This window comes from Falco rusticolus, chromosome 3 (genome assembly GCF_015220075.1).
Source record: "Falco rusticolus isolate bFalRus1 chromosome 3, bFalRus1.pri, whole genome shotgun sequence".
NCBI classification, from domain to species: domain Eukaryota; kingdom Metazoa; phylum Chordata; class Aves; order Falconiformes; family Falconidae; genus Falco; species Falco rusticolus.
This window is the reverse complement of record NC_051189.1, coordinates 16,054,939-16,072,405: the sequence shown is the minus strand read 5'-3', so window position 1 is coordinate 16,072,405 and position 17,467 is coordinate 16,054,939. Positions and strand designations below refer to the sequence as shown.

Sequence of the window (17,467 nt, the reverse complement as noted above, 5' to 3'; positions counted from 1 at the left end):
AACTTGTATCCATTTCTACCTCACTGCCGTAGCTTGGCAGTCTTTAATGTTTTTACACAACTAGCCTATGGGGAAGAAAAGAGAGACTATACCTCATTTTATTCTCACACACAGGAGAAGTGACTCCCTTTCAGAGAGGGTGAAGCTGTATGCTATAGAACTTGTTCTTCTCTCCCAAAACCATCATCTCCCTTTCCTTTGCCAGATCAGACCCTTCCCTGAACCAATTCAGCTCACAAAACCAGCAGAGAACTAACCTGGAAAAGGTGTGAATACTTTTCTGATGGTTTCATGAATTGAACTGGCTCAACCAAAAGTCGGCTGAACACCAAAGCATATAAAGGAAGGAGGAAAGCGCCATGTACCATAAGTGGAGTTAAAAAAAGAATGGATCTAACATTTTTTGGCAGCAGTGAGTTGCTGGACCAGCTCAGCTGTAACAAGTCACCCAGAGACCGTAACAGAGGAGGGAGCAGAAGGTGGTTCATGCCCTCAGCATGCAGCCATCCTACATTTCATATTAGTTATGGCCAGGGCTTAACCCCTCGTGGTCTGAGAAGGATGTTTTATGGTCTGAGCTCTCAGGCTTTGACTGGTAGCTGGAAGATTCATAGGCACTATTCCTTCGTATGTGTGGGGAGATGTATATATGAGAGAAGATCCTACACAGTCCTGAACAAAAGGGAAGTACACATTTCTGAGAAGAACTGGGAAACTCAGTCAAGCTGTTACTCAGCAGCTACTTTTTAGTAGGAGGAGGCCTTTTTAAAAAGCTCAGCTCCTTCAGTAAGGTATTAGAGTGGCAAATCTCTGAGGATGTGATTACCTGTAACATGGGAGTTGTTTAGCTTTTATTTTTTCTGGAGCGTTATTCCAGTGAGGCATACTATTGTGTGACCCTTAAAACAAGTTTTGTTGGCCCAAGCGGCCTGGTGGCAAACAAGCAGCTAGCAGCCAACCTCTTAATCTGACTTTTCCAAAATAGTCAACGTTATGTAATGACACACAAAGAAAAAAGAAAAAAAAAAAAGCAAAACTAAGAGGAAACTGAAATTCCCAATCTCACTGTTTAACACAATAAAATTTTGGGAAACCTTATCAAATTGTTCGATTATTCTTAAAATTATACTAAAGCAGAAGAAAAAAAAAAAAAAGGCACAACCCCGTGTTATCCACCCAAATCACCTTTTAAAAAAACAATGAAGGGAATGCAATTTTCTGCCCAAAACTGCATGGTGAATAGGTTGATTCATTTTTCCTCACTTTACCAGGCTTGTGTCTTGGAGCCTGGGTTTCTAGCCTTTTGTGTCATGCCTGTGTAGCACTTCAATTAAGCCATGATGGCTTTAAAAGAGAAACTTACTTGCTTTCTTCACTGCTTTCTGTCATGTTTCCTCACAGTTCCTGCATCAAAACAGCTGTACATTGCAGCTTCAAAATTGCTGGTCTTCTGTCCTTTCAGGCTTCCCTTTCCTGTTCTGCAATGCCGTGCATAGTTCCCCCAAAGCGCCTGCCTTGCTGCAGGATTTGAGTGCATGGTCCTTCGTTGTGACTTAGCAGCACTCAGAGAGCTGGAAAACAAGGAGTGTCAGGAGGATATAAGGTTCAAAACTCCTGCATTACCAGGATCAAAGCACTTCTCAGCTTATAGCTGCACCAAACAGAGCTGGGTATGGCAGCCAGAGTCTTCCTCAGTCAAGCCAGGCATTGCTAGAATGCACACCATGATGCTACAGATGAGTATTTGCTGGCCGTATGCATACTAGGGTGTCTCACACCCCTTCACAGACTTGACCTCCTCGCTGTCTGCAAATGATCTCAAAGGAGGTGTAGCCAATGTCTGTGTCTGAAACCTTGTGGACCCAGTCCCACATCCCTAGTCTTACTACAGTCCACTGTACTACTGTGTAACAGCTACTCGCTTGGATGAAAAGCAGAAGCTGCATTTTCTCTTTCACCCACTGGGAGAAGCCTAGGCAGTATGTGCCGTTAAGATCTATTCATTGTCATCTTGACCCGAATCATGGGGATTGAGTCATATCTCCCATGGAGTCCTATAAACCAGGAGCAACTTCGGGAAGGCCAGCGGGGTATCATTACACAGCCAAGTGCTTTTCCTTCTAACACAGTAGAGCAATGAAAGTCCTTTAAGGCAACAGGGAGTTGTCTTAAAGTCATGCAAGGAGACAATACTCATCCATATGTAAATTAATTTTTACACCTTTTCTTTTGCACCTGTGAAGTCATACAAAACAGTCATAATGAGGCACAGCATTGTCCTGCCTTCTCTGGCTATTTATTTGTTAAATACAAGATGACTGAGGAACATTCTGTCATTGTGTGGCCAAGCAGCACAGAGTGGCCATAGCTGCACTAATACAGCACTTCACCCTGTGTAGCTTTAAAATGTAAATGTCGTTTCGGATGTTGTTTTTTTTTTTTTTTTCCAGCTCACAGTGCATGTACTAATGTAACATTTTCATAACATGAGCCCAAGAACCTGTGTTACCTTCCTTCAGTGCAGCATGAGGATTTGCAGGTGCAAAGTCAGCTGTGTGTGGTGGTGTATAGGGGGCCAAATTCACAACAGCCTTGTCTGTGCTGCCTGCTGGAAAATGTGGAGCATAGGCTATCCCCGGGCGTCACCTGAGATAGAGCTGTTTGGCACATTTCCAGATCATGCCACCCACACACCACGCTAGCATTTAAACATTACTGATCAACTGCCCCATGCTGTCGGTTCCTTAGCCATTTTTTATTTACCAGTAGCGCAGGTCCACTTGATTTTGCAAAGACATTGAACTAATAATGGAGCACAACTTGACCATCTGTACTTTACTTGCTGACTGAAGGACAATTGGTGAAAAGAGCTTTCAGAGGCATAGAGATGCTCTGTACGGAGAAAATGACATGAGTGTACCTTTTTCATCAGTCTTTGGCAAGTTGTGACTCAAATACACACGTCAAATGCTAAAATGAGTAAAAAGATGCTTTCCTTTCTGCAGGAGTTCTTTTTCCTTCTGATAAATGATAGCTACACTTCACTGTCTGAAGTGTTTATAGCACTGTTCAAAATTAAAATCATAGTAACAGCTGAAGGACTTAAGGTGCTAATATAACTGTCCCTACTTTTTGCAGTCAGTGTTCCCCTCGTGCAGAATATAGCCTAGAAGAGGGCGAACATTTGAGGCTTTGTTATGCTGGTAGGCAGGTGCAGCATCAGTGTGCCTTGCTGACAAGTGACAGCAGCCAAATAGGGAAGAGAAACAGAACAAAAGGCAAAATTAGATCACAAACTTAACCTAAAAAATTCTGACAGGAAATAAAAAAACATGTGCTAAGGTATTCGATTTGCTTGAAAGCTGTTGATATGTTCCACACCATCTATTAAAATATTCCTCTTCCTCCTCTTTCTTCACCCCACTCTGAAGGTACCGCAACCACCCAGTCGGGCAGCGATGCAGTTTATGCAGAAGTAACTTTTATGAGCCCCATGACTTCAACCTCCCAACACGGGCACTTCACAGGCACTGAACAAGTCATTTCCCATAGGAGAGAGAGGAGTCAGTCCAGATGGATGGGCTGAGCAGGACCAAAGTGCTATCAGCCTGACAAGCAAGAGCAGCAGTATATCAAGTATCAAGTTGCTTTTGAATGTTTTGTAGGTGTTACAGGGGACATTTTATGCTGTCTCTTCATACTGGCTGTTCTGTGACATTTAGAAGAGAGGGACTCAAAGCTATGTAATCCCTTCCTCAGAGTGACAGGACATGTTTTAGCAGAAAGAGCTGTCTGCTACCTGCCAGCTCCATCCACCAGCCTCCTGGGCTAGATTCAGCCATCAGTTCACTTAAGGGTCTTGTCCCTGTTTCCCACAATACCTTTAGTAAGTGGTTCTCTCCCTAGCAAATATCTCTTTGTCCCAAGAACCCAGATTACTATAGAGCTTTATCAGCCTTGCAGCACAACAGTGAAGGAAGTCACAGAATTTCTGATTCTTTTCCATATTTATATGGAAAATGTATTAGATTTTATTTTATTTTATTTTATTTTTATTTAAATGAAATACATTTTACTTTTATTATGGATAACTGTATCTTTTCCATATCTGGAGAAAGAGTATTAATCCCATCACCTGATCTGGGAAGCAAGTATCCCCTTGGCCTTTCTGTCACATATTGAGTCACCCTTTTAGCAGTAAACTACTTGGAACATGACCCCAGGGAGCTTGCTGGGTTCTAATATCTCCTGAGAGGGTCCGGGGAAGGTGTCATCTCTTCAACCATTGCTCAGGACTCTTAGCACCATCCATTTTCATGGCTGAATGAAAAGTATCCCCACCTCCTTTTTATTCCCCTTTGGACATAGGTATGAGGGAAGGTAAAAGCCAGTGCTTTTCACGTACTGTGACTTTCATGCTGGTTATACAAGGAGAGACTCAAAGGACTTTCATAACCGAAGGTAGACCCTTGCTAAAACACCGTGGGTTTGATTCCTTACTCTACAGTCTAATTTCAGAGTACTCCACAGTGACCCCAAGGGGGCACAGCCTTTGAACATCCCCTTTTGGTCCCTGCTTAGCTCATTTTATGCCGCATGTATTTCATAAAGTCCTCTGTTTGTCTGGAGCAGCAAGGGTTTCTTCCCCAGCAGGTGCTTCAATGTAATACATTTTTTTATGTCACCGCTGAATTTAGCCCAGTGTATCTGACCACTGTATTAACTACTTGGTACTCATTCTCAGCTTCAGATGAATTCATTCCACTAATTGTGAAAGGGTCATTTCACTAATTATACCATTTTACCCTTGTTGCCCACACCACACCTCCAGAGTTTAGCAATTAGTACAAACTGGAGAGTACAGATGAATCACCAACAGGTTCAATAGCTGCCTGACTCTTCATTTGACTTGCAAGAGAGGCTTTTTTTGCTCATACCACACTACCAGACCTGCAAACTGCTCTTCAGCAGAAACACTGCTCCACGCAAGGCTCAGTTTCCCTCTCAGACCACGGGCAGCAGAGTCTCGTTCGCGTAGGCAGTACCCGCTTTCACCTTGGGTTGCATGCTGCACTAGAATAGAAAACATGAGTCAGAAAGGTTAAGGGTTAAACTGTTAAAAACAAAAGAGGAGAAAATTCATTCAGAAAACTGTGGTTTGTAATGGGTAAGAGGAAGTACTGTACAATTTCTTGTAAAGTCACAATGGCCAGCTCATCAAAGGAAACCCCTCCTATCGGAGGCTTGCACAATGCCTCCCCAAGTCTGAAAGGCTGCCAAGCCATGACCATGCAGTTAAGGGAGAGCGACAAAGAGCCTCAAATCAAGAGCATATTTCCATCTTCCTGTCCAACTAACTCTCAATCTTCTTCTTCTTTTTTTTTTTCCTTCCCCTTGCATTAATTATTTCATAACAACATAAGCTTTCTTAGTGATTTTCCTTTTTTTTTTGCATGATTCCTCTCGCTTTCTTAAGAGCTGAAATGAGAGCTTTTCTACATGGAAGCGAAGCCATGGTTTTCACAAGACATGTTGAACCAACCTAATCACTCACTGATTTGCAAAGAGGGGTCCTGCAGCAGCTGCCTCATTCTCCCAGCGTGGCCACATGCTCTTACAGCTTACTTTGAGGCTGGCACTCACCAGAGCCACCTCTGTAACCTCGTTAACTCAGCAGTCTGCTCAAAAATACCACAGCCTAAAACCCAGCAGCTTTCTGCTGTGTCAGCCCACAGAAATGGCACTGAACATCAGAACGAGCACAAGGCTGGGGTGAGACCATGAGGCTGGAGGCCAGAGATGGATGGCCATGAAATGTCTCCCGTTTGGTTGTGAGAAACTAGTAATTCAGCTCCGCTCTTTAGGAAACCGCAGCTTCAGCACGTCTGTGATAGATGCTCGTTCTAGATTACAGCATGCCAAGGTCAGCACACTGTTTACATACATGCATTTAGTGAAAGGCTGACTTTGTAGGCTCAGAGATGGTAATTCTCCTGGGTTTTCTACTTGGTGGAATTTGTGGAATGATAGTTTTAAAATGGTTCTTCAGACCTCCTATTTCTTCCTTTTCTACTTCCCCTTAAAACCATGTTGTACCACAGAGGTCACCAAAAAAGCCAGTGTTGATTTCTTTTGACTGTAATTTGCCCTAAATGACCAAAGAGTTGCACAGCCTTGCCTGTAGCCTCTTCTAGCTACTGTGATAGGAGATTTTGTAAGTATATTTCATTGCCCAAGATATACAAGTCAACAGTACAAGATGAGAATAGCCTCTTGTAGAACCACACCTAGTACAGCCTTCCAGTTAGAAATGAATCACAAATAACTTTTCTGAAAACTGTTTTCCAAATATTTTCGCTTACACCTTACTGTAGTTCTACCTTGAACTATCTGTATATTATCTATCTTCTATATTCTCATTTCTTTCATTTATAGAAAAGGGACATGAGTCAGAACAAAAAAGCCTTAGTAGAAAATTAGAATATTTAGTGCTTCACCCTTATTCCCAAAGTGCTTTACTCTGAGATGGAAAAAATTCAAAAGGGTTTGATAAGTTTTGTCCAGTTTTATTTCCCTTTCAGTTTCTGCAAGATACAGCACAATTGATTCCCAAAAGGAAGTATAAGTGTCCCCAAATTGCTTGGAATATGCACAGCAACATCGATACACTCAGTGAGTGCTTTTCATGAGGCTGTTTCACACACTTCACAGGCATATCCAAATGAAGCAGAAAGCCATATAACTTGTATGCTGACAATACTCCCAGGCTTTTCCATGACTCATCCTAAAGCTAACTTATTGGACATCCCTTTGCTGAGTTATTCTTAGCTTTTATCAATTCATGCAATTTCTTCCTGCAAGCTGAGCAAATTTCCACAGTCTCCTCAGAGCAGAGGTTGCAAATATAAAGAGAAAAAAAAAGAAGAAATAAAAGAAAAGGAAGTGTCAGAGCTCATATAGCAGCTACTCTTTAGCAACAGAAAATGGTGTGGGGGTGTCAAGAGATGCTGTGTGTCATATGTTAACTCTAATGGGTTTAGGGGTAACAGCTCAGTTGCTGAACTGGAGAGAGGGGTGTTGTTTTTTTTTTTAATTTCCAATAGAAATCAGTGCAATTTGGGTGATAGTTCACTGGCAGACAACAGTTCAAATCAATGCATCAGGGTCTGGTTTTCATTTTAAAAATAAAAATACAATCCTGATTTGATTATGAGCAATAATTTTGCAATAAAATAATTTTCACTGTCTTCACTGGTTGGAGTTATGATGATTGACATACTGTTATTCTTACATGCTATCAAGGAGCAGCTGCTCAGGAAGTAACATAGAGCAATGACTGAAATAGTGCAAGATCTTTCCTAGGCCCTGACACAGATTTCCTCCGTGGCATTGGGTAAATACTTTTGTCTCTTAGACTTCCCAACCATGATCCTGATACTCCTTTTCTTGCTGTTCTAGGCTATCTCACTTCTAAGACTTTTTTGAAGTGGAAGCTATATATCTTTGTCAGAGCAGGCTATTTCAGTTGGAAGGGACCTAGAACAATCATCCAGTCCCACTGCCTGACTACTTCAGGGCTGACCCAAAGTTAAAGCACAGTGTTAAGGGCATTGTCCAATTGCCTCTTAAACACTGACAGGCTTGGGGCATCAATCAGCTCTCTAGGAAGCCTGTTCCAGTGTTTGGCCACTCTCATGGTAAAGAAATGCTGCCTAATGTTCAGTCTGAGCATCCCTTGATGCAGCTTTGAACCATTCCCATGCATCCTACCACTGGATACCAGGATTTAGTAGTTTGACCCTGGCTGGATGCCAGGTGCCCACCAAAGCTGCTCCATCACTCCCCTCCTCAGCAGGACAGGGGAGGGAAAATACAATTAAAGGCTTGTGGGTGGAGACAAGGACAGGGAGAGATCAGATCACTGAGCTACTGTCACAGGGAAAACAGGCTTGATTTGGGGAAATTAATTTGATTTATTACCAGTCAAATCAGCTTAGGAAAATGGGAAATTAAACCAAATCTTAAAACACTTTCCCCCGCCCCTCCTTTCTTCCTGGGCTCCCAGTTTTCTCTAGCTCCTCTCCCTGAGCTGCACAGGGGACAGGGAATGGGGTTGCAATCGGTCCATCACACATTGTCCACATTGTCTCTGCTGCTCCTTCTTCTCCCCCTGCCCCAGCCTGGGGTCCCTCCCACAGAAGACAGTCCTCCATGAACTTCTTCAATGTGAGTCCCTCCCATGGGCTGCAGGTCTTCACAAACCTGCCCCAGCCCGGGCTGCTCCCGGTGGGGGCACAGGCCCTGCCCAGAGCTGCCCCAGCACTGCTGCCTGCGGGTCACAGCCCCCTGCAGACACCCCCTGCCCCAGGGAGGCCCTGACCGGGCTGCGGGTGGCTGCCTGGAGCAGCTCCTACCTCCTCCTGCACTGGCCTGGGGGGCTGCAGGGGTGCTGCTCTCACATATTCTCATTCCTCTCTTCCAGCTGCTGTTGCACAGAATGTTTTTCCCCCTTTCTTAAATATGTTATCCCAGGGGCACTACCACCATCACTGATGGACTCAGCCTTGGCCAGTGGTGGGTCCATCTTGGAGCTGGCTGGCGTTGGCTTTATTTGACACAGGGGAAGCTTCTATCAGCTTCTCACAAAAGCCAGTCCTGCAGCTGCCCTGCTACCAAACCCTTGCCACACAAACCCAATATATCAGCACCTCCCTTTCCACGTTCCCTCCTCAGGAAGCTGTGCAGAATGACGAGGTCGCCCCTCAGCCTCTTTTCTTCTCCACACTAGACAAACCCAGAGTCCGTAGCTACTCCTCACAGGACATTCCTTCAGCCCTTTCACCAGCTTTGTTGCCTTCCTTCGGATGCATTCCAGCACAATAACACCGTTCTTTAATTGTGAAGCCAAGAACTGCCCACAGCACTCGAGGTGAGGCCGCACCAGCGCTGAATACAGCGGGATAACTTCTTTTGATGGCGGCTATGCCGTGTTTGATGCCCCCAAGGATACAGGTGGCCCTCGCGGCTGCCCAGGCACACTGCTGGGTCACGCTGAGCCTGCTGTCAGCCAGCTGCACCCCTTTCTGCAGGGCCGCTCTCCAGCCGCTCTTCTCACCATCTGTACTTGTGCCTGGCATTACTCCATCCCAGATGCCGAATCTGGTTTTTGGTCTTGTTAAATTTCAAGCCATTATGCATGCCATTTGTTCACACACACATCGCACAAGGGTCACACTGTTCAGTGTTTCTGTAGTCTAACTGTTCAACAGAGGTCTAGGTATACATCAGATCTGGGATGGCCAAGGACTGAACGAAGGTGAGCCCTGCAGCCCCACAGCTGGCTGCTGCTGGTACAGGGGAGCAGGATGCACCCACAGGATGTCGAAAGAGGAACGGTATCTGCCTTATCTACTAGCGTCACAATAGCTGCAGGTGATGCTGCAAGGTCAGCTCTAAGTATCTCACATGAAATAAACCCCCTCTGCTTAAGCTGTACATTTGTGGGGGTGTGCACTGAAGTGGAATCTTTGCAGTGTGCCTATGAGTGATGCAGATAGTAAATACCAGCCCAAGTGAAAAGCACACTACAACAAAAACTAGGTCTTCTCAGAGTTTAGTTGTGGCAGCAAAGGAGGAAGTGGTGCTGGTGTTATTGATGCAAAGGTGTGAGCCAATACTTGCTTACTTGCCAGAGTTCCTTGGTGCTTTCTCAGCAATCCCATATTTTCAGCCTTTTAGCTTCAGGACCCTCTGCATCACCCCCAAACCCAAACTGCTTTAAATATGACCCAGGATCTTTACGATCCAAAACCTCTCTGAGCATCTCGTCAAGAAGGATCACCCCTAGATTCACATCTGGGTTGCTTTACCCCCTTGTCCCCAGTTCATATGTCAGGGCAATCTTTGATGAGCTAATCATGGAGAATTAATAAACCACTTCCATACGCATGGTGCGGCGAGGTTGTCTCTCCAGCGTTTGATCCATACAGGTAGAATAAATTCAGACCAGCTCACATCAAATTGCCTTGGAGCTGGGCTTATTCCCTAGTGCATCACACAAAGGTGATTGAAAGGTGTCTTCTCTGTTTGCTTCAGGTTGTCCTACCCACAGTCTTTCCTTGCAACCACGGCAGACAGTGTCTGGGGAAGGAGACTGAGCTGGGCATAGGCTAAAGGGAAGTCCAAACCTCCGTCTTGAAGGGGTTAGTACCCAATATTAATGCCACACTGAACATTTGGAAACTGATTGTTGTGTAACTGGCTGCTGAGCACTGAAAAAAGATGATAGAGTCTTTTGAAAAGTATATTTCGTTAATTTACTTTGACTAAACTTAGTCTGACACTGGGACACAGGAACTGAAAGAAAAATAAGCGTATGGATCAATATTTCCTTACACAGTCTGACCAGCTACTGTGTATCTGGGAGGTTATTTTTCTGTCTTACAAGTTAATTAACATGGAAAAGAAAAAGGTAGCTAGATTCATTGCACAAGTCATGCCTCTGCTGACAGCAATACATTTTTATATTGGACAGGAAAAATATTTGAGTCTAAAAACTTTCTCTGTAGAGTCAGAAACCACCTTTTACCTGTTCTTGGTCAATGTAGTCCAGAGTTCTTGATGTCTTCGCTTAAAATTCAAGAGAGCAATAAAGGCTATCACATAAACCTTTCTCTATCATTACTAGTGTGTCTTTTAGGCAGGATTTTGAGAAGTGCAGGACTTGGGCTTGTTTTCATTTCTAGACTCTAACGGAGACTCTCCTGGCTAATGTAACTGTATGCTACCACTTCGCATTGGGGAGGGGGAGCATGTGTGTGCTTGTTTTCTTGTCTGGGTTTTTTTCATGAAGATACCAGTGTTTCTAAAGCACTTAACAACTGACCCATAAACCTGAGCTCCACAGATATGGTACATGGTTACGAACAGATGAAGGAGGTAATTTTCCAGGTAAGCAGTTATGCATGTGGAGGTAACACAAGTACTTGAGTACTTTAAAGCTTTGCACTTGCTTAGGCGAAACAAGTACCAAAGCGCCTGCATGACTTTAGCTTAAGGATTGTTCCATTTACTGAGAAAATGCTATTTAATATGTTGATGAAAGGTATTCTAGAAACTCTTCCTTTGCATTGATTTCATGCTTTGGTGTTGATGTGGCTATATGGCAAGATGTGAAGATGCATCTTAACTAATGTTTGTATTTTCCCTGGATTTTACAAGAGACCGTAATTGCTAGGCTAAGTTGGCAAGTCTGGGTATTCAGAGACGCCTGAACACCCCAGTCTGGGAGGTGGGATTTAAGGCGGGTGGCAACATGCTCCTCATCATACTTGGAGTTTAAATTGACCCCAACCCAATCAGGGTGTTCCCACAGCAGGCTAACCTTGAGTGAAGTGGAATTGATCCAGTATGGGTTGTTAGATGTTGGGTAAATCCAATTTAGTTAGTTAGGACTTGGGAAGCTTGCTTTTGGTGTCACTAAGAAGTCACAGTCACAAGTACTGGGATCTGAGGCAACCTGGAGAAGAAATTAAAAGAAACCCAAGGACCAGTAGAGATCAAGGGAATATTTCTCTGAGAATAAAAGAATCAGGTCCTGTACTTAATCTCTTATTTTCATGTATATGACTAAAACACCTCAATAACATTAAAATTGGCCTTCAGTGCGATGTATAGCTGAATAGTATCTTTAATTAGTAGAAGCTAGACTTAAATTTTAGTTCATGGATTATTGCCGGACCATGTAAGTTGAAAAGATAGTTTTTCTGCTGCTAAAAATTATGACTCATCCAAAGCCAGCAGAATAAATAACTTGATGTATGCCTTATCTACCACAAAGAAAGTGATTGGGAAGAATTTCCAAGCAGGTGGTTATGTGAGTGCTACAAAAGCCAAGGTGTATGTACACACTGAATAAAAGCAGATTGATTTTGGCTCAGATTCAGCAAAGCCCCTCCCACAAGTAAAAAGTAGTCACTATGAAACAGATGTAGTGATGGGAAATAGAACAATTACCTGGAATTCACCCAATTACTTTCTGAATGTTCTGATATTCTGCATGTACCAGGAACGTAATGGAAGTGACACACATGTGATAACACTTCACCTCAGCCTCAGTCAGCTGGGGCCTGTGCACACAAATAAGGAACGGAAAAGGGTAAAGCAAGAACATTTTTATCCTTTTTTTTAGATCAACCACAGAAGTCTGTAGGTGTCAAACCTCATAGTTTTTCAAACAACCTGATATTCTCATTAATTCTTTCTTTTTTTCCATTTGAGAATAGAAACACTCTGTTACGTTCAAAAAGCAAATGTACTCATTTGCATTGTTTAAGCAGCACATACTACCAAGTACTTTCAGTACATTTTCGTAGAAAACAGAAACTTACAACGAAGAGAAAAAGTATCCTTTCCCATCATAGCTAATTTATTAATATTTCGCTTAAAGAGTATCAAAACAAAAGAATCCTTTAGGGCCAGATTCTGAAATGGCATACATCACATTCAGTTTAAGCAATTTATACTAAAGGGTTTTTGCATGTAATTACATGCAGATATTACTTAACTTCAGTGCTGATACAAGAAGGTTAGGGTGAGGCTGCAAACCCTAACATTTCTCACAGCCAGGGAGAAATCATGAATTTGAATTTGTAAAACTAGCTGAACAAATTCAGTTCTAGAAGGAGCTGGGTACCCTTGGACCAATGGGAACTGATGGAGAATGCATCAAACGGGAGAGCCCTGATCTGTGTCACTTCTTGCAATAGCCAATCCTTATTAAAATTCCTTGCTTACTTACGTCACCCTGTCATTTGTACCACACAACCTGATTTTTCACAGGATGCTAGAGCCGACTTCCCCTCAGATCTTGGCAACCCTTCAAGTTGACTGTGCCCAAATGTAGTTTTCCTCTCCAAATAAAAGTTTGCTGGTAACAACTCATCTGTCAAATAGATATTACCCAATTAGTCCCATCAACATGACATGTTGACTCTGCATGAAGCAGCAGGTCCCAGCCTTGGCCAGGGATGCAGAAGTACATGCCAGGTAGTACCTGAAAACTGCTGCCTGTTTTTGTGATGTCCCGGCTGCAAACTCCTAGCCTGTTGTGCAAGAGCTTCCTGCACGCCATCCATTGTAGTCATCTGGTTCTGCTGCCAGCTTTCCAGAAGAGCACAGCACTGGAGCATGCTCCTGGGTGGGTCAGGAAGCTGCACAGAGCAAGACACACAGGCAAACCAGTGCAATTCAGCACTTCTGACGGCCTCTCCAAGAAAGACAGCATATTCCTACTCTGTCTGCATTCACTGCATGTGACATCCATGCCACCACCCTTCTGCACTCCTAAGGGGAAGGTTTCTACACCTCATATCACAGCACATCTTTGCAGACCCTCCTAGTTTTCCACTGCAGCTATGCCAGCCTGGCCCAGTTAAGCCAGGGAATGCACCCCGCAACACCTGCTGCTGAGGCAGGGGTAATTTGAGGCTTCTTGCTGCTCCTTGCATGCAACATCTTTTGAATATCAATTCACGTTGATGGAGGATTCTGGCTATTAAATTAACAGGTGTAAATGGCACAGCAAGACCAGGACAAGGAAAAGTAGAGCTGTTGCTAGATTTAAATGTAAATTATTATAATTTAAATGCATTTTCTTTGCAGGACATTGCATTGCTTCTTACTGTGTTTTATAGGAAGCCATTTAAAATAAAACTGAAAACCAAGATTGTAGCAATAGCAGAAAAAAAAAAAAAAGGTATACAGGGAAGCTGGTTATATCTGAATAGCGTAAATGTACAGGGTCATACTGTTTATTTTTTATTACAGTTGTGATTTTTAGGATTAGGCCTATCAATATTTATTCATGTTTAGCAGAAGGCAAACATCCGGTCAGTGCTGGTAAATGCTATCCACTGAAAAGCAATTTCATTACGCTTGAGTCACAGAACAAAGGTTCAGTTTCTGGCAGGAAGGTGAAAGTACAACAGGGGCACAGTCAGTAGCACGTGTAGCTAATGCCATAATAACTTGTCTATTGCAAAAGACATATGAAGTTCTTAGAGATCCCAGTTATTTCCTGTCACTGTCAGGGGCAAAATGTCTGTTCTGCGCCTGGAGTTATGCTGAGCTTTTTCTAGAAACAGAGGACTGGATGTGCAACTGCTGTTTCATAGATAAGGCAAAAGCATCTGTAGAAACTGAGGCAGATTATTCTGCAAACTGCAGTTTCTAGGTGAGGTTCCTCTTTCAGATAACTTGTCTTGGTGTTGCTCAATGGGGTTAAATTGCTGAGAAGTAATTTTGGTCTTTTCAGCAGAATTTCTGTGGAAGACTGTGCAGAAGAGACCCTGAAAGCCTCTTGCACTTTTCTATTGCCAGAGCTGCTAAGGACTGCCCATATCTCTGTATGATCCAATACCTGGTGCTAAGGGATGCTGACCTAATCAAAACTGCTAAATATGAATACATATTCAAAAATAGCAAAGCTAAACAAAATATATATATATATATATATATATATATATATAGGTGGAGCCTGCTGAATAGGAGACACGTGCCAGAGTAAACTGAAGGAAGATTTGAGGGGTGCTCTGCGGGCTTAACTATGCGCAATTCTTTGTTGTTACCCATCTTCATAGCATTTGAGGGATTGCCAGGGAATTAATCCTCACAGCACCCCAGGAGGTGGCAAAGAGCTACGAGCCCCTGTGGGAGCTGGAGAAAGGGAGGAGGTTAAAGAACCCGGCCAGGGTTATGCAGCCCAGCAGCCTTTCTGCGTTCCTGATAGTGCTCCAGCCACCTTGCCATCTGGATTCACAGCCCTTTCGTAACTCACCCCCATCACAAATAAACACAAGGTAAGTTGTCTTTGAAATGAGTAGGGACAGGTGATTTCATAAGAGTGATGACAGAAATAAATAATAAGGCCGTTCCTAGGAAAACCGTTCTGGCCAGGAGACATAAGGATATGTTGGAGTGAGGCTAGTCTGACCTCAGGGGTTTAGAGAGGCTTAATATGGCAGAATTTCATAAATACTAGTATACGAAGTACAAACTGCTAATAAAATAAAATAAAATTTAAAAAAACATTCATTCAGTTTTGGGATTCTCCAGTACTGTTTCTCTGTCTTATATAAACTGTATGCTACTCCGGGCAGACACTACATATAGTCTGTTGAACAGATTTTACTTAGAAAAACTAATCAAAAGAAAATTCATGTATTCACTTACTATTCTGACTACCAAAAATACTCAGGGAGGACACAATAACATGAGAACTGATATTACAGTGAGCAAAAATTCAGCATATTTCATACATTTGTTTTCATCTCAGGATGATTTTGACCACAGGAAAGTATTTGCCTATGATAGATGAACTGCATTGCCACTCATGTTAATCTACTACTGTTTAATGATTTTTGTTTAGTATTCATTTTAACACTGCTAATGTTTACTTAGCAGGACATTAATAACAGCAAGATATTTATCATACAGGAAATGGCTAATGAAATCTGCTTCATCTGTCAGTGGACGTTTATGTTTCAAGGCTGCACTGGATTTTTTATGCAGGACCTAGGGGAGCATGGTAGTTTTTGTTAGTGGCTAACAATAAGAGGGAAGTTAAATGGCATTTAGTAAAGATTGTTGTTGTTACTGTTATTATTATTATTATTGATATTGATATTTGTATTTGTATTTATTTTTATGTATTACATCAGGAGTCCCTCAGGCTTCAGATCAATGCTTCAAGCAGCTCAGCTGTTGCTGAAAGACTTAAGAGTGAGACAAAATATGTTTGATAGTGATGGGGACACAGGACTGGGAGTCAGAATAGTCCAGCTCCTCAAAGAAGCTGACTCACTGCTCCTGTGGTGAACCCTCTTACAAATAGCCCTTAGTCTCTGACACATCTCTTAAATGAATGAAGTTTATATGATTTCTGTATATTCTTATATTCAGCAGTTAATCCAGAGCCAAACTGCACCTCCTCATTTAATGTTTTTAGAAATACTTGTTCTTAATAAGCTTTCTCCCAATGGCTGCTTCAAATTGTGTGCAAATGTCACAATTTTTAAGCAAAGCATATATAGCCTCTTGGGAGTTTTGCAGATCTCTGGCACCTAAGAACTGGTTTGAACAGCAGTGTATTTGAGGGACTTCCTTCTGAAAAGCACAAATGCCTTTGCAATTTATAAAACAGGTCTGGCATTTGAAAATGGTATTTTCCTTCTTCCTTTGCATTGAGTTCATTATTTGAGGCTTTCCTTCCTTTCTTGCGAAAAGCTCAACATGGTACATCCTTGTTGCAAGGACATGTGAGAGCTGCCAGATTGCAACACAACAGGGACAGGCATGAGTGCGGAAGCAAGATCCCAGAAGAGCTGGGGAGCTGCACTGGTCTTTGGCTGTCCTTCGCCAGCCCTAGGCTTGTTCTTCATGGACAAGGACGAGTATTAATGTCTCCCACTGATAAAGTGCATAGTTTTTAGTCAGGATACACGTATGTACGTGTGGAATTTGGCCCAGCATGCACTGACTAATGTCCAGTGATTTACCTTTTCTTCTTTTTATTTGCAGAGTGAAATCACTGAAAAATTGAGTCACTCTGGTTATGTTAACTTTATGGAAAGGAAAGTGTATAGCCATAGCAAAGTAGTTTCCTTTATTAGTTACTTCTAAAGAATAAAATGTAAATTCCAAACACTGTTCTCTTTCTCCTTTTTCTTTTCCCCAGAAGTTCCTGGGATTACAAAATCTAATTCAGAAATGCCAAATCCAACCTCCACTGCACCCCTGCAACAACCTCCAAAGTCAACAGGAGTCATGGCTGCACAAGGAACTCAGTGCCCCATCAACACACTGCAATTTTTAACCATTACTGAATGTAAATCTCTCTAGCATCAATATTTATTCCTGATAAATATGAAGAATGTTTAGTCTTCTGAGTCATCGGTTCTTTTCCAGTTAGTACTTGCTCTACTACTTCCACCCCTGAATGGAACTAGAGATTTATACATGATATCAGCATACAAAGTCAACTGTTAGGAAGAGGCAACCACAGAATAACAACTGGAGAGATAACAATGAGCATCTGTCAAAGCCAGCACACTCCACTGTTGTCATTTCTGTGCTGTTGGTTTTGCAGCGGTCGTGAGTGGTAAATCACAAGAAGGGCACGAATAAGTACAGCAGGATTTTCTCACAGTTTGTTCCATGCAAGCTTGAGGTTGCCCTGGGAGACAGGAAGCATCTTTTGGGCACTCCCACAGCAATAAACTGTTGCCACTCGTATTAACGAGTAGCAGAATGCTGTGTTTTGTCCAATGACAGGCTTATGAGCTGACCAGCAAAAATGTTAAGGGTGGATAGAAAGTTTTTTCCCCTACTTTCACTTCTTACTTTGGATGCAACGCAGGGTCCTGTTAAAGAGGGAAATCTGCTTTTTTGCTGTAAAGCAGTAGATTTA

General features: G+C 42.7%; 1 long non-coding RNA gene across 1 annotated transcript; it reads left to right on the top strand.

Moving 5' to 3' along the window:
- The first annotated feature begins 14,585 nt into the window (after positions 1–14,585).
- On the top strand, positions 14,586–16,946 carry LOC119144996. Its single transcript, XR_005103268.1, has 2 exons — positions 14,586–14,858; positions 16,736–16,946. It is a non-coding gene; the product is annotated as an uncharacterized LOC119144996 (long non-coding RNA).
- Positions 16,947–17,467: the final 521 nt, after the last annotated feature.